Source organism: Rhipicephalus sanguineus, chromosome 2 (genome assembly GCF_013339695.2).
Source record: "Rhipicephalus sanguineus isolate Rsan-2018 chromosome 2, BIME_Rsan_1.4, whole genome shotgun sequence".
NCBI classification, from domain to species: domain Eukaryota; kingdom Metazoa; phylum Arthropoda; class Arachnida; order Ixodida; family Ixodidae; genus Rhipicephalus; species Rhipicephalus sanguineus.
Genome location: NC_051177.1, coordinates 16041355 through 16066446, shown reverse-complemented (window position 1 = coordinate 16066446; position 25092 = coordinate 16041355). Strand labels below are relative to the sequence as shown.

General features: G+C 46.8%; 1 pseudogene; it reads right to left on the bottom strand.

Annotated features, from left to right (window-relative positions):
- Nucleotides 1–16662: 16662 nt before the first annotated feature.
- Nucleotides 16663–17951, bottom strand: LOC119381057 (uncharacterized; annotated as a pseudogene).
- Nucleotides 17952–25092: the final 7141 nt, after the last annotated feature.

Below are 25092 nucleotides of genomic sequence, written 5' to 3'. Positions count from 1 at the left end.
TTAAAGATACTTAGGCACGCTTTACGCTCCCGTGAAATTTAGCACTTTTCCGTTTCTGCATTTGGCTCTTTTTGCGAAAAAGAAAAGGAAAAAAAAAGGCCACGTGTACATAGCATAGCCATGTATAGCATAGTATAGCAAGGGGGTGGGAAAGAGAAGTAAGGACGAGGAGGAGTGATCCGAGGGTGAGGGCAGAGGCATAATAGCGTAGCCATGTACTGTACAGTATAGCGAGGGGTAGGAGAGGGAAGTGTAGGTGCAGTGATGTCAGCGTGAGCAGGATGGAAAGAAGGAGAGGAGAGGGCAAAGCATAGAATAGCCACGTATAGTATATAGTATAAGAAGGGGTGGGAAAAGGAAGTGAGGCGGAGGGAAAGGACAGCATTGTAAAGCAGAGGCGAGTGAATGAGGGACGCGAGTTGGAGGCTGGAGACATGCAGGTGGTCAAGTGGAGAAGAGGATGTGGTGAGCGGAGATGACGGGCAGCGGCGCGGGTAGTAGGGTAAACCGTGACATGGCCTTGTATGGTACAACGAGTTGGAGGTTGGAGACGTGCAGGTGGTCAAGCGGAGAGGAGGTTGCTTCAGTGCTAAATCACACCCACGTTCGCCTAGCTTTGCGTCGCTCTGCATCTTATCGCTGAGGCTTCCCCTCAGCTCAGCTGTACATTGGCCTTTACGACGTTAAAGGGACACTGAAGAGAAAACTCATTTTTCGCGCATTAGTAAATTACTCTTTCACCAAAAACACCACGCTTGCTGCGAGAAGACGCTTGGCAAGCGATACAACGCGCAAAAAGAAAATGCGGGTGGTGACACTACGTTGAAGTTTCCACACGAGTCTCCGTGAAGTCATAGTTTCTATTCGGCAAAAGTGAAGTACACCGTAAACTGAGGGAGCCAGACACTTAACATACGAAGTTTCAGAATTAGGCCAATGTGGCCAAAATACAAGAAAACCACATTGAAATCCTTGACGTCATCATCGGAGGTTTGGCAGGAAATTAAAAATGTAACATTTCACATTGATTTTTTTATGTATTAATAAACCTGTGGTGGTGAAATAAACGACGCGAGAGTGAATTCCGAGTGTGATTAATCAATCTCAAATAATTTATTGTTTCACTTTATAGTGCCCTTTTAAGTCAGTAAAGGTCAGACATAAATTGTAGAGTTGCGCGAGATCGGATCGAAAAGAGTTAGCTGCTAGCCTTACTTCGTCTGACATTACAATTTCTGGCTATCACTTTCATTGCTGCGCCCCTGCGGCGAAACTTTGATTTTTTTTTAATCGCACAATTAATTCAGTGCCGTGTACAGCGGACAAAAAAAAATGCGCTGATGCTGCTTGCGCAAACACAGGGCTCCCTTGGGCGAGAAAAAGAAGGCGGGAAGTGAACGCAATAGGGGAGTAAACCGAAGTTCTGCATGACGTTTCAGCCTGGTGTGCCCAACCACTGTATCTTTCCCTTCCGTTCGCGCGATCCCTCGTTCGTTGCCATTAAGAAAGAAAGAAAGAAAGAAAGAAAGAAAGAAAGAAAGAAAGAAAGAAAGAAAGAAAGAAAGAAAGAAAGAAAGAAAGAAAGAAAGAAAGAAAGAAAGAAAGAAAGAAAGAAAGAAAGAAAGAAAGAAAGAAAGAAAGAAAGAAAAAGGCAGTGCTGAAGAGCGCTGCAGTGAAGCAGTTTGCACGACGTTCCGACGTCCGGTCATTCATCGCGAACGACAATGCCTCGTTATCGGTCAACGCTGGGAAGGGAGGGAGAGCTGTCAGAAGCCGTTTAGGCATGTACGTGCGAATCGGAGTCGTTTCGAGAAAAGGTCCGCACTCGCACTGTCGGTGCCGCGCATTCGCGACGCACGAGCGGTGGACATTGAAAGGCTGCCACTGCAGGTTGTGTGAGGAGTACTCTTCGTACATAACTCATTCGAGGGCTGCGTATAAGCGATGCCCAAAATTCCGTGACAACGGCACTATTTGTGTGGGGAAACATAAAGCTGGGACATTCGTAATGGGAGGACCGTGAGCGACGCGTTTTCATGCACGACCGTGGTTCGCCTGTTCGGAAGTGGTCCCTGCGTTTGTCCCTGGTGGAACGTGACAACAGTCGTTCGGTGAGGCGTTCCGTTTAAACTGGCGCTCTGCTGTTGCTTAACAAAAATAGGGAGTTCAGAGAACTCGGATGCAGTCACTTCAGCTCCTATTGGAAACTGTCGGCTGAGGCAATGAACGTATTCAGGAAGGACAACAGGAGAGGGAGGAGAGGCCGGGACGTTAGCCAGTTTATAATCACCGATATGCTACCCTGCACAGGGGAAAGGGATGGGGGGGATTGAATGTGGGAAGAGTAGAGAGAGAGAGAGAGCACAGACACAAAACGTCCCAATCCGGCAGTCTTGTGCAGTATACGGCATCGCTATCAGTGTATACAGCCGCTCGTGAAAGTCTGTTGCCTTTAAAGGGCCCTTAAGCTGCCCTGCGTTCAAAGACGAGAGAGTGGTTTCTTTCGCGCCTTCCCTACCCTTCCTACAGGCGATATCACCTCCTCGCCACTTATTTCTTCATAAAGCACGTGTACAATGTCAGCACTAAGCGTGGAGCCTATCGGGATTGTCGCCTACACGCTGTTATACGAAGTGATATCAGTTGGTCGCGCACGATAGTAATGCCAGACAAGGAAGTACGAGTGGGCGACTGCATCGCACAGCAGGGTAGAAGGCAAGTGACATTCCTCGTATATTGACCAATCGGCAGTTTGTACCTTAATTACGTCACTTGAATCACCCTTCAGTTGTCACGAAGTGCGCCGAAGAGACGAGAAACGCAAGGAGATAATAACGCGCGCGTTTTTTTTTTTTTCTTATTTTCAGAGGCTGTTTAGGGGCTCTGTAAAATGCTTAGCACTGCCTTCGTTGCCCTAATTCTCGATGACTTTTCAGGATGACATTCGAGGATAGTTCCTAGCGACATTGATCTGCGGTCAAGGCGAGTGAGAGCGACTGCGACCGATCGTTTCTGCACAGCGTCGCGAGGACAGTCGCAGAAGATGTGCTGCAAAGTCTCTTCGATACCGCAGACATCGCAGAGAGTGTTGTCGGCCTTTCCTATACGAAAAGAAAATCACCTTGTGAAAGCCACTTTTAGCTATATATTCGGCATGGCAGAGTGGCCTCTCTTCGGTGGAATCCACTTGGCATTTGAAAGCGCAGCAATGCGTTCAGGTGGTGTTGCCGATAATTTTGGCTGCTTGCTGCATTCAATGGGGAGAGCGTAATGTCTTGTGCGATCGTTCGAAGCTTGGCAGCATCGGACCTTGAAATGGGTATAGCCTCTTTTTTGTCGGCTTGCAGAGCTGACCGAGCAGCAGCATCGGCATGTTCGTTGCCTATCACGCCGCAGTGACTTCGCAATCACTGAAATGTCACGTGGTGTCCTTTCTCAAATGACGGACGCAAAAGGTGCAAGAAGCTGCGTCATGAACTGGAGCGCGCGCCATGAAACGCGATGACTCCCCTGGCGTGATTCCCGTGCGCGCTAGTGTTGCTACTGTGCAATTTTTGCATAGATTGCGGCGCACCCCGTAGCAAGAAGTGCATCTGATACAGGCGCCGTTCTTGGTTTATGTCATCTATAGGCCAAAAACTGCAATCTGCTCTAAGGTGAAATAGAGCTGGCGCCGGCCCTCCGAAGATAGTCCGGACGGACGTCTGTATGAAGAGAAGTTTGCTTGTGAAAGTGGCAACTTCGCCCTCGGATTGTAACTCTCCTTGTCACGCTGCGCCTGCAAGGTTTGGCTGAGCTGTTCACAGTAGCGTCTGCTTCCAGCTGTATCTGTTTGTTTTTTTCTGTTCTTTTTTTTTTTTTCACGAAGCACGAGTGGTGGTTCAGGGGGCCTTTAAATGTACGAAATTCCGCAGCAGAGCCGGAACAAGGGCAAGCGCAAGTGTAAGAAACGTCGTTGCCAAGCTTTTGAAAGCTTAGATTATCGTCGACCATGTGCAACTTGCACTCCCCATGCTCAGTAATAATTGCTGCGGTTTAACGTCCCAATACCAAGATATGATTATGAGAGACGCCGTAATGGAGGGCTCCGGAAATTTCGACCACCTGGGGTTCTTTAACGTGCACCTCAATCTAAGTACACGGGGCTCAGGCCTTTCCGCCCCCGTTGAAAATGCGGCCGCCGCGGCCGGCACTCGATCCCGCGGCCTACGGGCCAGCAGTCGAGCACCATAACAACTTGACCACCACGGCGGGTTTTGCTTATCACTTTCACTGTTGCTGTAGCGCTCACTGGTACAAACTCTAACGTTCGCCTAGTTTCGTTTTGGAATCAAGTATATCTAATCGTTTACGTGAATCACTTAAGAATTATGCAATGCAGGTCCATTTATTTGACTTGCAATCTTTTTTCAGTCAGAAACGGCCATTCAGTTTTATTTCGCAGTACGAGTACCTATCTTATGTGATTTTTCTGTGGAAGGTAGCTTGGAGATGGAAGGCACGATATAACCTTGTGCTGATGAAGCAAAAATGCACTTTACAAATTATTTATTCATTTCACTGGAGCGTTTATGGTTGCCGTAAAATTTCATAGCTAAAACAGCACGAACACGTAAGAAGAAAACTCCGAAGACACGGGACAGTCCCGTGTCTTTACAGTTTTCTTGCTACTTTTCTGCGCTGTTATACCTATGAACCATGGAAGGAAGGAAGAAGACAAAACAGAGAAGGCAGGGTCGGTTAACTAGACACCAGTCCAGTCAGCGTATGTCACAGCAGCGAGATTTGAAAAGCGTACCACGGCCAATAACTTCGATAAATCTCCTTTGTTTTCATCAGATTTCCCACAGCTAAAGTTTCCTTGGAAGAGCAGATGGTGTTCATCTAGGAAGGAAGAAATACTAATTACAAGGCTACGCTGTCGAGTCCCACCACTGAACTTTTACCTTCACAGGTCGGGTCTGGCTCAGTCACCGTTATGCCTCCACTGTAATGAGAGGGAATCTCTGGAGCACTTCTTTTTGACGTGCCGAAGATTTAAAACACAAAGAAAAAGACTACTAGAAGAACCCCTGCGGAAATTGGGCTTGAATTTGTCACTTACGGTGATTCTTTCATTTGGGGCAACCATATTTGGTTTTAGCCAAAGGAGCGTTTTCAACGCTGTCTCTAATTTTTTACGAGAATCCAAAAGAATTGAATGTTGAGTGTAGCCTCAGTTGTCTTATATGCAACTGTATATATATTTTTTATTGTTCTTGTTGTTGTTTCCATATAGGCGTTTTTTTTTCTTTCTTTTTTTCTCTTCTTTAAATCTTGCGAGTTTATATGTCAAGGCTAAACATTTCATTTCAGCTTTTTCCTTCACTAAGTGAATTAGTTTCCCAAGCAAAGCACCGTCCGCTTCATGGCCTATCCCCCGCAGTGGGTTGAGCCAAAGTACTGAGGAACCAACCAACCAGTCCAGTTGGCTGCCCTACGCATGGGGAAAGGGAAAGGGTAGAGGAAAGATGACAGAGAGAGAAGCGAAAAAGAAAAGGAAGGGAATGATCAATAAATGCGGTGACACACATGTGGCGGTGGCACTGTACAGTCGTTTTTCGGAGTGAACGCAGGAGCGCGTGGTACTACTAGCGCCTTTAGGCGACACGTCACAGGATCTGCGCGCACGCGCGAGCAGGGCAGCTTCTCTTCGCGCGCATCACGTCACCGCAGTGCTCGTGCGTCGTCTGCTATCGGCCTCGGTGGTGATCTTATTATGACGGCCACTAAAATTTGGATGCTTTCTATTCAAACGGTGTGCCTCTTATGCTTAGCGTGTAAACTAGTTTTCGTGTTGTTTCTTCCTCCTGTGTTCTTGTAGATCAACGAACAGGCAAAGAAACACAAACATCGGAACTGTTATATGGCACAAAATATTTACACGTTTAAGGATCAGCAAACATGAATAATTTTGTTTGATGTTCTATTAGTACTTTGTCATGTCCATATTGGCAAAAAAAACAAAAACACTTCTGTCATTCTGGAGGGTAGTCACGGGTACAGCGCTGTCACAAAATTATGATGCACTCGAAGATTCTGCTACTCTTGGGGAACGGTTACCTAGAGATCCCAGCCGCGGCGGTCGCATTTCGATGGGGGCGAAATGGTAGAGGCCCGTGTACTTAGATTTAGGTGCACGTTAAAGAACACCAGATGGTCGAAATTTCCGGAGCCCTCCACTACGGCGTCTCTCATAATCATATCTTGGTTTTGGGACGTAAAACCCCAGATATTATTATTATTAACGGTTACCTAGAGATCATCCGCAGTAGTTGCGTAAACAGGCTGTTGCACCATGGCTACTTTTATATATATTCCGATATATTTTCCCCAATGCTCACGTCAACCAGAAGAGCACAGTGATCCTATCATTTTCTATGTGCTCGTTCACAACTTTTGCTGAGCGCACCGGCGCCAGGTCATGCTGGAACACAATGTGTGCGCCGGGTAAAGAGCCCAGCCACAGATAAACGACGATCTTGAAAACGCCAGCAAAAGATAACATATTTTCAAGTTTATTCGTAAATAGTGTGGAACGCAACTAAAAGTTCAACATTGCTACCACTTTGAAGCACACGGCTTGACTACTGCACTACGCGTGCAGCAGACGACACGCGCTTCCTTGCCTGACGCAATGCGCGACGGCACAAAGCTCGCATGCCGGACGCATTGCGCATGAGCAATGCTTCTCGCTGCCGCCGCTTAACTGCGCTGGGAGCTCGGAAAGACACGCGCTCCCGTGCGAACTCCCAAAAAGGTTGCGACTGTGCATTTATCACAGGCGTTCACAAAGGCCCGTAATACTTAAAAAGCGCAGAAGTGCTTTTAACTGCCTTGTGAGCCGACGGTGCTCCAGCAGTATCCCAACCGAAAAGCCTTCCAGCAAACTTTACGGCTGTCAAAGACATTAAATGTTGGCGGAAATGCTGGGCACAATGCCTTTTGAATTCACTCGCTTTATCTGAAGCATTGCAGAAGGGATAGCCTTTGGAATTCTGGCCAACAATCCATAGAGAGACGCTCTGTTCTCTCCTCCAGTAGAACAGCTCGACTACCACAAGCTTGTTCCAGCCAGAGTATCGTCGACTCGTACCGAAGCAGCCGCAGCAGCAGAGCCCTGCCTCTCATTCGTCTTGGTGTCTACCTAGCGGAGCCAATCCATCTTGATTAATCACCGGGCGGCGTTTCCTGCAAGCCTATCTCCACTCGCGGCTTTTCTCGCCGCCGTAATAGAGGCGCCCGCTATACCTTTCCCCTGCATTTCCTCGAAATCTCTCTTTCCAAGCACGCGTCCGCTCCTTCGTCGAGTGAGGTTCGAAGGCGGCCATCATCGTTCTGCAACAGCACTCCAATCAGAAACTTAGCTTAGCTCGCGAATAGAAGGACGACATCAGAATGAAGGCGTGACATCACCCCACGTGCACAGCGCAATTGTCGTTCTCGAGCCTCTCAAGGCATCCCGATACAAGTTGCAAGGCGGTAGTATCACCTCCTTTCTCACATTTCTAGAGTACACAGCATCGACAAGAGCAATCATCTCATCCTCATCCAGGCGCTTTTTTTTATCAACAGCTGAATGTAATGGCCGCGGTGAGCATGCACAAACTCGCGGCCACTACGCTGAGATGCTGAGAAGATAGCCGCAAGTACGTGGCTGACCACGGCAACCGGATTATGATGAAGGCCGGACGCCAAACAAATATGTCCGACCACGGCATGCAGTACAAACAAACCCAATGATAATTCCGTGGTCATCCAATACCATTACTCCTGTTTACCTCAAAAGGGCAGGCTGATGGGCTGGCTGGAACATTATTTTCACAGAACGCACAAAATTACACAATTTTGTACCTCCAAAAAGATTTGCGTTGATCGCGCTCTAGGTATGAAAGAGTGCACGAACGTATTTATCTTCTTTCTTAGTTTCCTTTTCTTTGCGGCAGGGTAGCATCATCAGATCACGCCGACATTTCCTGGCATCACAAGGGGGGAGGCTAGAGGCAATCTGTACCCCTTCGCCGTAAATTAAAGCAGTGGCTCTCAGCCACGGATGTTTCAGGGACCCCTTATGGGCCGGTGGCATTGATGAGGGCCCTTTACAGTGACATAAAAAAAGGAGGGGGGGGGGGGGTTAACACAATATGCAGCGTGAAATAGGTGCCGTTTATTTCTTCCTGAGAAAGAATAGTCAAACTAATGTGCCACGCCAATTCGATCTCAACAGCTTGTCAATAAGTTGTGCGGTCTACAGCCACATTCATCCTGTTTATAGCTATGTTTGCTTTTGAAATATGCAAGCCTAGGAAAAGTATGCTCGCGTGCATCTGTCGTAGAAAACTGCGACAAAAGCTTTACAGCCATCTCATGGAGAAGGGGGAAGCATTAATCCGCTCCGCCGCAATACTAATGTGTTATGCGGTGAAGCACGCCAACAATCAGAAGGGGCCGCTGTCACCGGATATAGTGTGCCTCCAAAAACACGTTTCTTTAAAATGCGCAGCATTTCTTAGTCGCACCTGCGGCGTCGGCGGCGCCGTCCACACGTACCTCCCTCCTCTAGATCGAACGCGGGCGGTGTGTATATAAGCGGCGGAGCGCGCGTTCGAAATTCAGTCAAGGGCGTCTTTACTTGACTTTCGCTTGACTTGACGCTTTGCTTGACTCGAGTAGATGCGATGGAAGCAACAGTACCTTCAATCAGCGTCCCACCACTCGTTGACGGCAACGTTACACCCCCCCACCCCCCCACACCGTCGTCGGCGTCAACAACAGTAAGCAACGCAGAAGACAAGGCTGCGAAGAGACCAGCATACGACGCTGAACGCAAGCGTTTGAAGCGAGCTGCGGACCCGGAACTACGTGCACGCTGGAGCCGTTCAAGTCGTACTTGGTGCGCATCGTGTAACAATTAAGCATTCCCAAACCATACCCAATTACGCAACATTCACGCGATACCCCCACCACTCTGCGACGCATTTACGCGAGTTCCCCCCGTGGGAAGATGCGGGCGACTTTTTTCTTTTTGTTTTTAAAGACGATAGTCTTTCTTGGGGAACTTAAATGCAGAAATTTTGGTCTGTCTTTCTGTCTGTCTGTCTGTCTGTCTGTCTGTCTGTCTGTCTGTCTGTCTTTCTTTCTGTTTGTCGGCACGTCACCCGATTCAACCAACCGGCCAAAGTTGAACCACTTGCTTACCGCCCACCCATCTTGAACTGGTACGGCTGTTCATACTTGCGAACGTTGTCGATCAAAAAGTAATTACGCATATCTGAGGCGCAACATCTTTAGGTAAGCATTAGGCGGTGTGTTCCTTTAATAGAAAATACATAGATACGCAATTTTAAAGACCTTGATGGTATGCGTTTAACGTTGGGACAGTAACGCGTTTATTAAAAGATTGCCACAGCTGAAGCGATCAGCGGTCCAAGCCGAGCAAGCGCGAGCGCCAACAACAACCGTCTTCGTCTTCTTCTTTCGCAGGCGTTCTTGTCTGCGCCCTACCATGTTACAAATCACTCCCCCGCGGAAAAGGAGCCATCCTGGCGACCTAAGGAACAGGTACAACTGGTGGGTCATAATGCGGCTTCAGTGGATCGACGTGAACAGTCTCGCGGCCGCGACGACGGCGGTCCGTAGATGATTGAACAGGCTCAATCATATAGTTAACTGGGGATGCTTGACGTAGGACGCGGTAGGGGCCTTCGTACTTAGGCAGTAGCTTTGTGGAAAGGCCAGGAGCGGAGGAGGGAACGCGAAGCCACACCAACGTTCCAGGCGAATACGACTGAGGAGGCAGGCTTTCGTCGTGACGGTCCTTCTGGCCCTACTCGCTTACAATGTTACAACCCTAGTTTCTTAAGGCGCACTGAAAATGCGACTGCGCTGAAACTTCTCTTCCTCCGTGCCCTTTGCACAAGCTCATGTTGTGTTTCGGTTTCGGTTCAGTATTGCATTGTACGACATTGTACGATTGCATTGTATGACAGGGGGCGCCGCTCTGGCATTCCTGTTTTACCCAGGCGACGTGTAAGTAAGAGAGTTTGTGGAGAGTACTCGTTGAGTGCGGACGTTTCTTCTCCTTCGGCGCATCGCGCCAAACAGCGTGTTCGGGCTGGCCGGCGTCCCCACCGGTCGCGTTGGTCACCGCCGGTCTTCGCCTGCCGCTGCGCCGGGACTACCAGCCCGCAACACAGCACTCATGTTTCCCGACGTATTGCCAGATGGCGTCCATATCTCACGCAGTGCCTCTTCTATCGTCTTTAGACGACATTTGCAGCGAAGCAAGCAGATACGCGGCCAATTTTTAGAGGATGGTTTTCGAGGAGGCTAAAAAAATGGCTTCGTGGACCCCCATTTGAAAATCACTGACATAACTTCAGAACGGGCGCGTCCGCAACCACATTCTGCAACACGGACCCCTTCACGCTTTCACGTTAATACGAGGCGTGTCAAAGAGGCGTCGTTTATTGTGATTGTATAAATATTCGTAGCTGCAGTCTACTGCTACAAGACGAATGCCCCTCGTTGACTGGTATGCGCAATACGAACAGCGAAACGGCGTGAACGGCGTCAGGCGCATGTCATGTAAATTAATTCCGTTTCTATGAAAGTTACTCATTTAATAGTCGTTCTTCCTTCCAAGCTCATTTTCACACCCTACATAGATTTTATGACTAAACGCGGCTTACGCACCATGAGCACAAAAAAGAATGTGCACAGCTTGCACTAATGGTACAAGGATAGAACCAGCAGCGGAGCTAGTGTTCTTCCTAGCTTCTTCTAAGGTTTTGCTAGTAAGCCCAAGCTTTTGCTAGAGATGCTAAGTTCTTGCTAGTAGCACTAAGTATGGCTAGGCTTGGCTATTCCTCTCCGGTTTCAGTCGGTTCCCCACACTACGCAGGTGTTACGTGGTTTTGGCGGGAACATGTCACGTGACCAGCTGTTACGTGATGTTACGTGACTTTAGCGACGTGACTGGTTGTATGTGGTGTTACTTGCTTTTAGTCACATGGCTAGTTGTTCCTGTCATCAAATGACCAACGTATTCAGACAGAAGTTATTAAATGGGCCGAAGAGGTCGTGGCGAGTTACTAAAAGTTACTAAGCTAAATTCAACGACCTCGCTGTGCCATCAATAAAGTTGTTTCTCTCTCTCCGTGATGTTACTGATTTTAGTCACGTGACTAGTTGTTACGCGAATTTTAGACACGTGACTCGAGGTTACGTGATGTTACGTGATTTCAGTCACGGGACTAGTTACGTAATGTTTAGAGATTTTAGTCACGCGACTAGCTGTTGCGTGATGTTACGTGATTTTTAGACCCGTACCAGACTCGCCCATCAGAGTTGTTGCATTCTAAGCCGGACAAATAGGCGCATGTTTTGTGGGTGCGAAGCAGAAGAAGAGCACGAAGCGGTGACGATCATTTCCGTTCGCGCTACCCGGCGCAACGAAAAGCAGCTCTGCTGTTCAATTCTATTTCGCGAAAATTCGGAAATGGAAAAACGGCACTTTCCAACTACCTCAGGTGGGTGTGTCCAGATAAGATCGAACACGAGGTCCCGGTCACCATTCCCGATTTTGGTGAAATTTACTGTAGGCCTAGGCATTAGACCCAGAACAATGGTTTCGAAGTTAGGTATGTGAAAAAAAAATTTGCTTTTCTGAAAATGTATATATAAACGTTGGCCGCAATAAAAAAAAAAAACACTTTTCCGCCAATTTCGTGATTTCTGAATTTTGAGCGCACCTAGGGAAAAAACGTTGCACTTCTAAGTTACAATATTTATTCCCCTCAAAGAACAAGTGAAATACAATCTTATGAGTCTATTATTGCCTTTACCTGGTCGAAGCACTATTCAACAAAAAATTACAAACATGGAAAATTGCACAAAATACCTGTATTTCAGGAATTTATTTCTGCCAACAAATTGAACTGAGGATAATAAAAATCGGTCCATATTAACTTTGATATCTGCGCTCTTTTTTAAAAATAATTGCCTAGTTTTATCGCGCTCCCTTTCACTCCATAATTGTGCTTAAACGTAAGTGATTTACCAAAAACGCGGAAGTGTGAAAGTAGCCTTCTCAAAGAGGTCAGTTGTGATTTTTTTTAAGAGAGAAAAGAAAGACACAAGAAAACTAAAAAAGAGAAAAAGAAAGAAAAAACGGAGGAAAGAAAGAGACAGCCATAGAGAAACAAAGAAGACTACCCGGCTCCGCGTTCTTTTCTGGCTTGGCATCACTATAGTGCTAAGATGTCTAAATTTTTTGCTCACTTATGCTCAGGTATGTAGCTTTTGTCGAGTTTTTTTTTTCTTTCCTCGTGTAATGTACTAATTGTAGAAGTGCTGCTTCTGACCCACTTTGTAACGGCCGACAGGCCAACAGTATGTGTAAATAAAAAAAACATGATGAATGTAGATGCACTTAAGTTCTATAGAACGCTCGGCAAACCTTTGCTAAAATGTACCCTGCCGTCTGTAACAGAACATGCCAATCTCGCTTAACACTGCATAGACTGCGATAGCAATACCCCAGGCAAGTCGGGCATGAAGAGAAGCTTCTCTGCCAGTCATTATGCTCTCTAGCAGAGCTGTACTCCAGATGCAAGAAAAGCTGACTGACCTCCTTAATCAAGCTTGCGACTGGTGTCACTTATTCTTTAATAAAGAAGTATTAGAGGTTTTTAGTATGTCCGTATACTTTCTAACGTCACCGGGTTAGCGAAATACCGTATTGTGTTTATCGTGTTACCGGAACGCATGTTTTAGCAAAGTTTTAGCTTCCCATACGTAAACGTTTACGTCCGTACGTAAACATATACGTTTACTACTCAGTGATTATGATAACTGCATTTAAACTATATTTAATTTAGATAAGATGCAATCCCCGCTGCGGCAAAATCGTAATGGATGTTTTTAGCGTTCACAGTATTCCGGTATATTTTTTTTTATTTGTATATACTGCAGGCCTTTCACGGCCGATGCAGGAGTGGGTACATGGATACATGAAAAAAAAACGTACATTGTCAAAAATTCATGGTGCGAATTCTATATACTGTATGAGGTTCATGAATGAGTCACTGGTGTTACAACACACAATATCATGAGGTAAGTTATTCCAGAGGGAGATAGCCGACGGAAAAAGGGAATGTTTGTGAGCGTTGACACGACTTATGCAAATGGGTGTAGGAATATCGGGTTACCCGTCGGTGGTATCGACATCTTTGACGCTTCGAGCAACCACAGTCATAGACACGTTTGCTTTCGCCTAGTGTTCTTGAGGGAAAAAACGATTAAAAAGTCAACTCATTCGCAATTATGCCACTGCAAGGAATTTACACCAGAAATAGAATGCCCCATGTTTCTGCAAAAGCAACTTTGTGCTTGCCTGGTTCATCTCGGTCCTGCGAGATGGCACCACTTATCCGGCCTCTCACGTTTACGGCTTAGGTTTTCTAGGTCACTCTGGATTCGGTGTTCCGACTCAAACAACGTGGTGGCAATGGACGCTCGTACTTTAGCTTATTTTGTCTCACCGGCTGGAGTCTACGTACAGCGGCCATCGCGAGTAGCCACGAACGAAAGGGAATTCGTGAGAGATGGTTGTCAACGTCAAACGAATCCGACGAGTAGTTTACGTTTCGTGAAAGCCAGTCTACATGCCGTAAACGTGCTCGCATGCGCAGATTCGGTAACGTGAAAAGTATAGGGAGACGCTAATAACCTCTGTTATGTAGCATTAGCCCTTTGAGACTCTATGTACACTGATCACGTAGCGCAAAATTTGACAATGGACAAGAGAAGGGATGAACACGAGCGCTTACTTCCAACAAGGTTTATTAGATGCGAAGCAGCTTTTGGGCAGCGCTTTGTCCGTAGTTCGGCAATCACGTGATGGCGTCGGGGAACGAGATTCTGTACACGCGCGATGAACCCGCGTGGCGTGCTCCAACAAGAGTTTGGGACGAGTAACAGCAGCAGCAACTATAGAATATACAGTGAATTCATGGTGTGCTCCTACTTGCAAGGACGCGTTAACATCGGGCAAGGTGCCCGTGATGAACGGAACTTTAAGTCGACCCATGCGCTGCTTCGCATCCCCACATGGATCCCTTTAGTGGGAGATGGTGAAATATTTTTCGTCTTCGTTCCTTCTCTTGTCCAGTGTCAAATTTTGCGCGACGTGATCAGTTATGCATCACCAACATGCCCACCTTTATACTCTTGTCATCTATGTACACAATTGTGTACACAGCTTGTTTTTGCTAGTTGTATGGACTAGGGGCTGCAAAAGAGCAACTTATATTGAGCTTTGGATGAATTGAACCTCCTGCATAATAAATTTGTCGTAATTTAACTTCAATTTGCATCTGTACTGTGCTTATGGTCACTTTGCTGAATGCACTACCATGTTAGGCGAGTCGTTCGACGTTCCACTTCCCACAAGTCACGTCAAAAGCATAATTTTTGTTTGCTCAAATGGACATAACCGAAAACAAATTTGCATTCATTCCTAGCCTTAGATTTTATGCTACAAGGGATGTTCAAATGAAAAGGTACGAAACGACACTGTGGGTATAAATGAAGACTTTATTCAAAGTATGCACCATAGGCCTGATCACAACGATCCATTTGATGAACGTGCTGGAGGATTCCTCGTTCCCAGAATTCCTGTGGTCGCGACGAAACCCAGTGCTTCACAGCGCCCTTGAGTTCGTCGTCCAAGTTGAAGCGCTTCCCATTACCTCATGGACTTTTCGGACACACAGTCTTCCCCGTATACGTTCACCATCCGGTGATGAAAGGTGGTCGGTTTAACACCTTACTCCGTCAGAAATCGAATAACGCCTCGCGGCCCCTCAATCGTCGACGTTTGCAATGTGAACGCCATCCTGTCCTCACGCGCACTGCCGCGTCAATTGGACGGCGCTCTTTATAAGAGTCTCTGCTCTCTCCTGCGCATGCGGGCGCCCCTGCACGCTCCGATCCACGGCGGAGAGTGCAATCGCAACCTTAGATGTCTGGCTGCATTCTCCCATATCGGCATACGCATCTATGTTAACGGTTACGTTGTTACGACGTTTCATACCTTTTCATTTGAAAACCCTTGTATTTATGCAAGAACAGAGCATGAAGGAGTTCAGAATAAATAGATGTTTAATTAAAGTTTGGTTAGAATTATTTACTATAACATTCATGAATTAGCGTATTATGATGTTTTGTTTCAATGGAATATCGTGTGCCTTGAAATAACGTATCGATTTCACTATTTACGGATAGTTCTTCATAGGTGGCGTCTGAAAGGGTTAGGATAAGAATTCATCAAGAGTGTGTGTCAGCTGGCCTAGAAAAGCCTGCATATCTTATGATAATATATGTGCCATTACCTGCTCAAACCACGATATGATTATGAGGCACGCAGTAGTGGAGGGCTCCCGAGATTTCGACCATCTGGTGTTCTTTAACGTGTACTGACAACGCACTGTACGCAGGCCTCTAGCATTCCGCCTACATCGAAATGCAACCGCCGCTGCCGGCATCTAATCCGCGACTTTGGTGTCAGCAACCGAACACCGTAACCACTGTACCACCGAGACGGACGCCTCAAAAGAATTTTTCAAGTTCCAATAATTTTGGACAACTGTTAGAACGGTATAACTTGTACTGCGTGATTTTTTTTTTTTTTTTGCGAGCGATGGAATTTATGAAGATACCTCCAGTGGTGGTCCAGCCAGTTTAGAATTTGGAGCAATTCCTGGAGCAGGAAAATGCGATAAAAAAAGAAAGGAGGAGGAAAGAAAAGTAGTAGGTCGGGCACTCACACGCCAAACGTCGCATGCCCCCATTTTCCCAATAGGGGAAGGGCTCCTAATTATAACGCGATAGCGTTTAGGAGCTCGTTTCGCAGGAATTTCGCTGTCGGCGTCCATCTCAGAAGTACGTTGCAGCACTGTAGAAACTGCAGGGCTTCTTAGCCAATGGGAAAAGCGAAAGCCCCTCAAGATGTATTCATCCGCGTCGCGTCGTCTGCTCGTCGTCTGCTGAGCGTCTCTTTGGCGTCGGCTCGCCTGCTTTTCCGGTACTTGCTCTCCGCAGTTGACATAGGTTGTTTTCACGCCTGAAAATGTAAATAAATAAATAAGGCTAATTGCTCCCCCCGCCCCGCCCCCATCTACACGTATTGTGACTATTTTAACGTTACGTATATTACAGCATTCGCGAAGCGTGTATCATTATATGTTACAACTAAGGTCACTAAGGCTCAGTTATGGTACTGCTGAAAGTAGCTTGATACTGACGACCCGACAGCTCAATATTCAATTCCCGTTACAGTTTGTGGGTGCCTTAATGTGTAACGTACTGTGCGTGCCCTCAATTGAGCAATAAATGAACAAACAAAACATGCTTTTCGGCGTAAAATCATGTTGCAATGTTTATTGCGTAACTAGTCAAGAAAATGTTATGGGAAAGTGTTTTCAAATTTTAGAAGTCATTGCCATTCAAAGTATTCATCGTCCATACTGTTCTCCTCGTCAGAAGTTGTGTCCTCCCCTAAAGTGACTACGACTGCTTGTTGGTTGTCTACTACGTCGTCAATGATGTGGTCCATTCGCTTCATCTTCTCTTCTTCCTCAACCACATGTTAACATAGTTCTTCCACTTCTGCGGATTTACTTGTGCTACGGCCTCTGCAACATGTTTCTTCAGCTCTTCCATTTTAAATGCTCGGTTTGCAGAAGCCACAAAATGCTTCATGTCGCTCCACACCCGGTCTATGGGATTGAGCTGGCAGTGATACGGCGGTAGCCTTAAAACGAGGTGTCCGGCTGCAGCAGCAATACAGTCAAGACGATATGAGTTGCTATCTCCTTTCACAGTCTGAATGAGCTTCATCAGCTCCGCCTTTACCATATCGTCACTCCACGGAACCGCCTTTTCTGAAAGCCACGCCTGCATTTCCCTTTTGAGGCTACCTATGCGGAGGACCTTTTCTTGCCTAACGGAGTGATACGGCGCGTTGTCGAGGACAATCACGCTGTTCGGAGGAACGCTTGGTAGTAGAGATTTTTCGAACCATTTTTCATAGTGGGGCCGTCCATCTCTTCGTGATAGTCTCCTGTGCCTTTTTTCGCTTGAAATATTTCTCCGTCACCTTGCCCAAAGCCATTCTCGTTTCCTCAGTGCGTCGCGATTAATCGGGCTCCCTTGTCGCTCGGGTTCTGCAGGCCAACTGATAGTCCGGCCTTTTTTGCTTGTTCCGCAGTTTTGACACTCTCGTCGACCCGCACCTTATCTGTCGTGTGCCTTACGTTAACCCATGTTTCCTCAGTGTAGAAAATAGGCCAGCCTTGCCGCCCCAATTCTGCTATTTGCCGTAAGTACTTGCATCGGCACTGAACTATGTGAGTTGCCTCAATAAAGAGGGCGTTGAGGGACCGCTTCTTAAACCGAAAACCTATCTTCCTCAGCATGCGATGAATTGTTGCGGGTGAAAGTGAAGGCAGAGTTTCATCCTCGTCGAAGTGAGAGGAAAGCTTTTCCACCGTGGGGATTTCATTCCTCTTGAAGTGATCATGCACTACTTGTCGCAGCACGCTCAAGTCAAAATTGCCGAGTTTTTTTTCTCCGTTCGTGTCCTCTGCCGCCACGCAAGAACCTCTTCGGGGATGCCACCTCGCCGTTTCTTCGATGTTCAGAAACCCATTTGTAGACCCATTTGTTCGCTGGCGCTTGTGAGGAACGCGGTGTTTTTATGACAGCGTTCATACTTGCGCTTTCACCAAGTTCTTTTTTCACCACACCAAACACATAAGCACCACTAACCTTGCTTCTTTTGAAAAATAGTTTATCTTTGTCCTGTAGCGCTCTGCAGATTCATTTGACGCACCTTCAGCGGCCAACATCGCGCACTGGTCTTGAGCGGAAGAGCAAATTATCGGCCCAGCAAACAATTTTACGCATTCGGGGCGTATGTCATCGTGGACGGATCACCAGCGCTAATGTTGTGGCGCCATCTGCTATGTTTACTTCAAACCAATTTTACGGTTCGGCACCACCTTGGTAGTCCTAGCAGCATGTAAACAAAGGAGCGATCTAAAAGATAGCAACAAAATATACCTGATGCCTTGCCCCCTGCAGCGTTAGATGAGACTAAGCGATGACAGGTTATACCACCTAAGTTTTGCTGCCTGGGTAGAGAGCCAGTAAAAAGCATGAATTCGGATGGATGCGGATGGTCTGGACTGTATGGGGGCTGCCATGTTGCTTTAGGTCATCGCGGTTATGTAGGTTATTACGATTACCAGTAGGTAATGGCTACAATAATTCAGAGTTTGCGAAGTACACGCCTAACGTACTTCGTATCACTGTAACGCGTCATGCAAGAAGCACAGCCAAAGCCCTTGTATATTATTATTAATGAAACAGTTATGCCCGGAACATGCTGCGCAAGAAGAGTACTGCCTAGAGCACTGCACGGGCTCGGGCCTACCCGAAAACCCGGGCCCGGCCCGGCCCGTGGGCCGGGCCGGGCCGGGTAACGTAGCTTTCACGGCGGGCCCGGGCCGGGCTCGGGCCTGAAGCTCCGGGCTTAGGGCCGGGCCCGGGTTTGAGGTGGCGGGCTCGGGTCGGGCCGGGCTTGGACTTTGTTCGGTTCTCAAATGGACACTGTAGTGAAGCACTGAATCGTTTTAGACTGATAAAGTGTACTCTAAGAACTCGAATATGTCATTAATTTTGCCGTCATATCTTTATCAGACGAGAAAATGAAGGTCAAAATTTCATTCTTTTTTAATTTCGCGCCGAAACTCCGAGCGCGACGTCACGGATTTCAAACTGTATTTGTCGTATTTGGGGGATATTGGCTGTACAAAATTTCCTGACACTAGGTGTGTTAAGTCAATGGCCCCCTCAAAGGTCAATGTACTTCATTTCTAGTGATTAGAAACTACGTAGGCCTCATTAGAAGCCGTCAGAATCTAAGATGTCACGGCGTCTGCTGCGCGAATTTTGGGGGGGCGTCGCCACACGCATTTATTTTTTTTGCGCGTTTTCTCGCTTACCAAGAGTCTTGTCCCGGCGAGCGTGGTGGTTTAGAAACTGCACAATAGTAATTTACTGATAACAGAAAAATTGTTTTTCTTTCTAGTGCCCCTTGTTCTACATACGTTGCGCATACATATATGTTTCACATTTCCTCTAAAAAAAAACGCTTTTTTTATGTGGGGCAAGCTATTTCGAGAAATTTTATTAGGAAAAAGTGCTGAACTTGTTTTGCCCCTTGCATATGGGGCTGCTTGATTTATCTTAAACGGGTGAGCTAAAAGTAGGTATACCAGGTGCTTATATAGTTAGCATGCCGTTATTCTGTGTTTTATTTGCATTTGTTATCATTTTATATCCAAAATGCTAATGGGGGGAGGGGCTAGGTCGTATCAAATGTCAGTTAACCTTGCCATTTAAAAGAAGAGCTTTCCGATATATCACATATGAGTCGTTTCTGAAGGGCATTTGGAGGCAGGATTCCAACAACATATCGATACCTATCTTCAACATGACTAAAATCTGGACGCCGATTTTGAAATCTAGAGTTTTGTTTCACGGTTAGGTATCAACACATGGTAGCCGCAGGGGATGCCTCACGACAGCAAATCTTTAGACCTGTCATGCCTGTGCAACTTAAAGGGGTACTGACACCATTTTTCGAGGGCGAGTTTACTCTGCCATACAAATCTACTGTATGCAGAGACGGCTCTGAGCAAGTGTGAAGCTCAGCAAATGCTGATAAGATGTTTTATTTTAATATTAAAGTCAATTTTTCCATGGCGCACCTACTCACATCGACAATAGCTCGACGTCAGGCTACAGTACAAATTCTGGTAACTTCACGCAGCAGTCTGGCTAGTTGTGATTACGTTAGGTACCAAATTTCCAAGATGGCCGCTTGTGCGTCATCAAAACTTCCAAAATTGCCGCTTGTGCGTCACCAACGGAGCTACGGTGCGGAGCGGCACTGGAAACGTCACCACCCTATTGAAAATTTATCCACCATGTGGGATGGTGGATTCCACCATCCACCATTATGGTGGATTATGGTGCTGGAAGATGGTGGCACATGGTGTATGCTGGATGCTGGCGTATGATGGATGCTGGGAATAGCGGAGCGTAAATCGGCTCTACAGCGTCGGGACCATCGTGATTAGCTGTTACACATAAATAATTGTATAGAAGGCGATGTAGAAAGCATTAGTACAAAAAAAGAAGAAAAAAGCCGTATGCAAAAAAAAAAAAACTGCCGCCATTGAGAGTCGAACGTGCGACCTTCGGATCTCCAGCCGAGTACTCTACCACTACGCCACGCTGACTTTTTTTTTTTCTTTATTACTTACTTTTGCACCTCATACAATAATATTACAGTGCATAAACAGTACATACAGAGGTAAAGACCGGAACACTACGCCACGCTGACAGTTGCTTTGAGTTCTGCAAAATGACTACTCAACATGCGAATACACCGTTTGGCTTCAGCTTTGTATGTTTCATATTGAACACAGACGCGATCTTCACATCCTACTAAACTTGCATAGTTATTAAACGCGAAAAAACTGCTGCCGGTAACGAATGGCACGTCGATAATGGCAACAGCGCTAACTTTCTTGCAGAATTCACAACGTAACTCCAAAAAAAGTGTCAAGGGGACCGAGGAGCGGGTATAGTGAACCGAATGTTACAGCTAAGTTTAATTGCCGTTTCTCGCTTTTTCTAAAGGGCGACATGTGCAGAGGCTTTATGTCGACTCAAATCTCATTCGATAAATACGCGCGTACAGTTGATTGAGTATTGTGATGCTTTTTTCGCGCAACCTACAGCGCAGCCGTGCCAGCGCACTGATCTGACGCTGTATCATTAGCTACAACTGCAGAACAGCTCGGCCAAACGCAAGTGCAGTGCGCGGGAAAAATATGCCATCATATTGGTTCAGTAAGGCGTTCGAATTGACAAGTCTATGTTCTCGCATACGTGTCAGAGAAGCGCCGGCAAGTGCGACGGGCGGCGGTTGGTGAGCGGAGTCGTTTGCTGGGAGCGCGTCGCATCTATGCTGATCGCTTCTTGTGCGGACACCGTACACAAGAAAAAATGCTTCATTTAGGTTAGCCGATGCCACACCTGTGCTGTAAAGTCATTCGTACTCATCGGAATCGTGTATCCTGAAACCCAGAAGTGCCGATATAACACGTAGACGGACTCGGTCGGTAAGCTATGCCTAACCTTTGGTGGCAATCATGGTGGTAGAATATGAGGGTGGAAATGATACTTGGTCGGGCTTTTCTCGACGCAGGCCGAAGGTAAAAGTTTGTGCATTTTAGCTTCGCACGCATTTTCACTGTTACCTTAAAGTGCCGCTGAGGTAAGTGAGTGTGCAAGAATTGCCAGAGTTGCGTTTCTAGCGTGACGGTATCAAGCGGCGGCTGTTTTCTGGTCTACCCGCTGGAAGGGCTCATTTACTTCTCGGCAACTGCGCGCCGATGTAACACAGATACTGTCGCTGTTCACACCGACACTTCTAGACTTGTAAGCATCACAATGGAGCAGCACATCGCGGATTTAAACCTGATAAGTACGTGCGTAAAATGTAAACATTCACGGCTGCTGTGCTCCACAAATCTTGAGGCGGTTACGCCGCATGAATAAAAAAAAAGCGTGCTGGAAAGCTTAATGATCGGCGTTGGCTTCTTTGAACTGTAAACATATTTTTCTACACATTGAACAGCGAAACATTAGAAGTGACAGTGATTTCACATCATGCCACCGTCATCCAGCTTTTTCACCAAGCCATCCACCAAAACACGTTTTGCTCGCCACCATCAGCCAGCATTTTCCACTTAACACCAAAAAAAGCTCGCCACCACCACCACCATCTGCCACCATTTTTCCACTCTCGCCACCATCAGCCAGCATTTTCCACTTAACACCAAAAGAAGCTCGCCACCACCATCACCATCTGCCACCATTTTTTCCACTCTCGCCATCATCAGCCATTATGACCACCGCAGTTTCCACCACATCCACTATTGTTTCCACCTTGTCCACCAAGAATTCCAGCATCCACCAACCCACGATTTTCAATAGGGCATATATTGTGCGAACACGTGACGAGAAGCTCATACCGTGTTGTGACGTCAGGGTACAGTAGGAACCGAAATTAGCTTTTAAAAACATACTGTAATTAATTTTCCAGGGCGCACTCGCGCTTAGCACTACCTTTTCTAGGCTCTTGAGGGCTTGATCTTCCATTTGACGCAAAAACAACGACAACTTAAAATATTCGTGTCAATACCCCTTTAAAAACATACTTATCAAGAAAATGAAAAAAATGGGACGAAGACAGTCATGTGCGGGCCGCGGGCCTCTAGGGAGAGGCTCACGGGCCGCGTGTTTGGGTCCCCTGCGCTATAGGCCTAGTGCGCTGCAGTTTTGACTGAACAAGTGGCGCCACCCGCGGCGCGGCGCGTTCCTAGTCAGTCGCTGCTGAGAGCGGGTGCGTACGGGCGGAACCATAGCAACTTGAAAGGACGAAGCTGAATCGCGGTCAAACAGGTGTGTAACTATGTATTGTGGCGTGTATCGCTGTCGCAACAGATACAGAAACACTGTCGTTAAGCGCCAAAAATAAAACTATATGGATTTATATGGAAGGGCCACGAGAACGAGCGATGACAGCGTCGGAAAAGGGCAGTGCGACGTGCGAGATAAACAGACGCTCTTAATTTTTTAATGCTTTCTTTGCTATTTCTGCGCATATTTCCTCGTTGTGGTCATAAACTCTGCCTTCTTTTAGCCCCGATGGAGGTCTTAGGCAGCTTGTGAAGCACCGAAACCGCATATGCAGTGCCCACTTCTTGCGCAATGGTGAGAGAAGCTCGAAAGCCCTGCATTCTGCCTGTGTCTTGCGACACGTTTTCCTGCGTGCTATGGGAAAGGGGACAGCGTGACCCTGCGACGAAGCGTTAAACATCTTCGTAAGGGGACGCGGCGATGGCCAGAGCCAGGCGCATGATAGGTCTGTGCAGTATGTGTGCTCGCACTTGTTGACAAACATATACAAGGCGGCGACGAGCTTACACCATCTTCAGCGTCCACCCTTGCATGTGCACCTTGCTCCCACAATGTGCAATTGGTTCTATAGACAGCTGGGAAAATGTGCAAAAATCATCGAAAAGTCCGAAGGGAACGAGCCAGCGAAAAAAAAAAGCGAAAGGAACGAACGTTTTTTCTCTTGCTTAGCCCGAACACCAACTAAAACACGCAGACTGATTAATAGCGAGATGCCCTGCTGAATAGCGAGAACGGATGGAAAAGTCAAAGGTAGCTCTTCGCGTAATAGATGAGGGAAGAAAAAGCACGAGTCGAGCGTGCCGAGCGTTGGCGATGTTGCTGGATGGAGGCGCATCTTCGTCACAATGCTTTTAATTTAATGTAAATAATAGACCTTGATAAAACTTTGATAACCTGAAGGCGGACGTCCTAGTCGACGCTCTTCGCACACTTGCAACTGACTTCGAAGGGCCCCTTTGCTGACACAGTTTGCTCCCTGACGCCGCAAGCATGATAGTAGCGGCGTAAAGATCACTGCCGTGAAGAAGACTGCTTTTATTTTAAATATCTTTCTACGTATTCAGTTCCGCGCAATCCACATAATCACGCGCGCTGCTCGTTGCGCAATGCTATTGCTCTGCCCACACAGAGCGGCATTCGCAACATGGCACGACGGGATCACGCGCGCGGCCGCTACTCGCGGCGCTGACTGTCCTAGCGCCGCAGCGCCACCATACCAGCTGTCGAGGCCTATACAGGTACAGTGTGCAGAGCTACATGATACTGCCGCAACACCGTTGGAATGTGCAGGAATAGCATAGGTTCAAAGAGCATAAGGCGTCAGGCAAAATATATTCGCTTGACGAAATATCAGGCTTGAAGTAAGGCAATTACGAATTCCGTGCCGGGTGATGTCCCTTTACATCGAAACATATGCATTCAATGAGAAAGCGTCGAGAAGCTTATTCAAGCCTTTATTACCAAACTGTAACGAACACCGAAAATAGATCGAAATCGCGTCGTCCACCTCTTTCCAATCCTACTCGCGGATTCCAGTGATCACCTTCTACCAGTACAACATCGTTAGGAAGGCATAGAGCATTATGACATGGCAAAAAAGAGCGCGGTGCAAGCCGTGCATAACATACACTGCTGAAGACTGCCAGGAGAAGCCCTCAAAGAGGAACTTTATAGGTGGTACTGAATAATGCCACGACGTTCGGGAACGCTAGAAATGAAGGGATCAGCTGCACAGCTACGTTCATTCTGCAGAGGTCCCCAAAGACGTCCTAAATTTGCAAGATAAAGGTCCACAAAGACGTCCTAAATTCGCAGGGCAGATGTGCGCCCCTTTGGCAAGCGCATGCAGTGCGAGAAATTTTAGCGTGGCAGGATATGTGATGCAACGGTGGATGGCGTGCTTAAAGCCGGAATTTCTAGATAATTTGATTTTTTGCACAATAACACGTGAAGAAATAAACTTTAAAATAAGCCACAAAAGACTTATGGACTGTATATAGTAGCAGTGGTGTGATACATGAAAAGAATTCTACCACAAATACCTTTATTTTCGTCCTTTCGGCTGCCTATACGTATTTCTGAAAGTACACGTGGGGCACGCGGTTCGTTATAATTTTTATCTAGATTAGTGTATTTACAACAAAGTAATAAACCTGGCTTTCTTCCTGTATCTTGCTGTGGCAAGGTGCTACAATCCTGAAGACAGGTGTTACATACCCAGAAGCCGGGTGCACGATTGCATTTATCGTTGGAGCATGTTTTAAGTTTCATGAAAGAGCGCAATGAAAACAAATTGAAGAGGGCGTTCTGTTCTCTGTCTCCTCTGTTTTTATTCACTTCCTATCGAAACTGAACTCATGCTACAAATCACTTTCCTCGCTGCAATATCTGCTACAAAACGTTCTTGATGATCCCTATTGCATTGCAAAA